This window comes from Phyllostomus hastatus, unplaced genomic scaffold, assembly GCF_019186645.2.
Source record: "Phyllostomus hastatus isolate PE091 unplaced genomic scaffold, TTU_PhHast_1.1 phas_contig_86, whole genome shotgun sequence".
In the NCBI taxonomy this organism is placed as follows: Eukaryota; Metazoa; Chordata; class Mammalia; order Chiroptera; family Phyllostomidae; genus Phyllostomus; species Phyllostomus hastatus.
The window spans coordinates 77,802,999-77,805,653 of NW_025333977.1; positions in this window are offsets into that span (position 1 = coordinate 77,802,999).

Sequence of the window (2,655 nt, forward strand, 5' to 3'; positions counted from 1 at the left end):
ACATGGTTCTTATGTTTAAGTGCTTTGGCCACTCCATGGATATCTATACATCCCCATGGCTAGCTATACATGCATCCAGCCATACATCCCAATGGCTATCCAGTAATCTAACTGTACTTCTTAATCCGCTCACCTCTTCACCCATTCCCCACACTCCCCTCATATCAGGCATCAAACTGATCTCCATATAGATGATTCTGACTCTGTTCTTTTTGTTTGCTTAGTTTATTTTTTAGATTCAATTGTTGATAAGCATGTACTTATTGCCATTTTAGGGTTAATAGTTTTGATCTTCTTTTCTTAAATAAATCCCTTTAGCAGTTGATAAAATAATAGTTTGGTGATGAAGAAGTCCTTTAGTTTTTTCCTCTCTGGGAAACTCTTTATCTGCCCTTTGATTCTAAATGATAGCTTTGCTGGGTAGAGCAACCTTGGCTGTAAATCCCTACTTATCATGACTGAATATTTCTTGCCAATCCCTCCTAGCCTGCAAAGTTTCTTTTCAGAAAGCAGCTGATAGTTTTATGGGAACTCCCATGTAGGTAACTAACTGACTTTCTCTTGCTGCTTTTAAGATTGTCTCTTTATCTTTAGTCTTTGGAATTTTAATTATGATGTGTCTTGCAGTGGGCCTCTTTGCATCCATCTTGTTTGGGACTTGCTGGATCTTGCCCATCTCGCTAAGCCCATCTTGTTTCCTGGACTTACAAACCTATTTCCTTCACAAATTAGGGAAATTTTCTTTATTTTTTTTTTCAAATAGATTTCCAATTTCTTGCTCTTTTCTTCTTCTAGCATCCCTATGTCGTGAATGTTGGAATGCTTGAAGTTGTCCTAGGAGCTCTATCCTTATCCTTTCATATTATTTTTTCTTCTTGCTGTTCTGATTGTTTGTTTTTTGCCTTATGTTCCAAATCATTGATTTGATTGTTAACTTCATCCATTCTACTGTTATTTCTCTGTAAGTTGTTCTTTATTTAAATTACTGTGTTATTCATTTCTGTTGGATCTTTTTATGCCATTGAAATCCTCACTAAGTTCCTTGCTCATCCTTATAACCAGTGTTTTAAACTCTGCATTCCATAGATTACTTATCTCCATTTTGTTTAGTTCTTTTTCTGGAGTTTTGATCTGTTCTTTCACTGGGCCATGTTTCTTTGTCTCCTTATTTTGGCAGGCTCCCTGCATTTGTTTCTATGTATTAGTTAGAGCTGCTTTGACTCTGTGTCTTGGTATTGTGGCATAATGTAGTAGGTGTCCTGTAGGGTCCAGCAGCACAGCCTTCCCTATTGCCCAAGATGAGTACTCGAGGTGTTCCCTCTGTGCGGGCTGAGTACATCCTCCTATTGTAGATGAGACTTGATTGCTGTTGGTAGGTCAATGGCACAGATTTATCCAGGCCACTTAGCTAAAAGGACTGGCTGTGACCGCTTACCACCAACATCCATCCTCCATGGATAATCAGCTGTGCAGGGCCAGGGTGGTGGTGCTCTGACATGATCTTTAGCTGTCCATCACATGTGCAGGCTCTGGGGTTTCCCAGGTGGTACAGGCCAAGGTCAGTCCCTACCTGTGTTTTGCCCGGGGCTACCCTTCATGAGCTATAAAACAATCGGAGAGGAATGCTGTTTGTGATGGGTTTATAGATTCCTTGGAGAAGCCAAACTTTAAATCTAGTCTTGCTGCTGCTAGTGCCAGGCCTGGGGCCACTTAGCAACAGGTGCCTGCTGGATCTCATTGGGGCCCTCTGTTGCTTATTTGAGAGGATTTAGAAATTTTTGAAGCCTGGGCCATGACCAACAATTCATATGGAGCAGTCAGCTGTGTGGGCTTGTATGTTAGGTGGGATGGAGTCTCATGGGATCTCCAGCATGGGGCAAACAATGTTAGCTGGAAAGATGGATCCTAATATATGGTATCCACCTATTTGCTCTGGCACTGTGTGTGGGGAGCATTCAGAAAAGTGACAATGTCCTCTGCCTGCTTTTCTGTTTGGGAGAAAGTTGACTCTCAGCTCTCGCCTTGATGGCAGACACTTCAGTTCCTCCCTTTATGCCACTGGTGCTTTTCAAGTTGCTAACCCAGTGCTGGAGGTCAGAGGGAGTGAGTCTGATTAAGTCTGGACATGGGTTCTTTAAGAAGAACTGTTTGGGAATCCAGCAGTTTCTTCCACTGACTCAATCCCCACTAGTTTGTGCGGCCAGAAGTTTTAGGGACTTGCTTTCCTGGCACTAGAACCCTGGGCTGGGTGTGCCAGTGTGGTGCCAGGACTCCTCATTCCTGAGATATCCTTCCCAAATTTTTATCTACCACTCATAGATATGGGACCAGTCTGTTTCATGTCTCTGTCCCTCTTACAAGTTGGGATGGGTGTAGTTTCTTTAATTCTATAGTTGTTGGACTTCCATTCATCTATGGTTCTGAGTGATGGTTGTTCTATAGTTCAGGTATAATCTGTATGTGGTTGGCTGAGGAAGATACCTGTGTTTACCTATGCAACTATCTTGACTGGAAGTTCCTGCTCTATCACAGAGACTCTTAATGCTTCTCTCAAGACACAGGCTCTTATAGGCCAGACTAAGATATCTCTCTCTCTTCCTTGGGGTCCTGTATCTAGCTGGTACACCTGTCTCCTCCACTTGACTAGTATTCAAC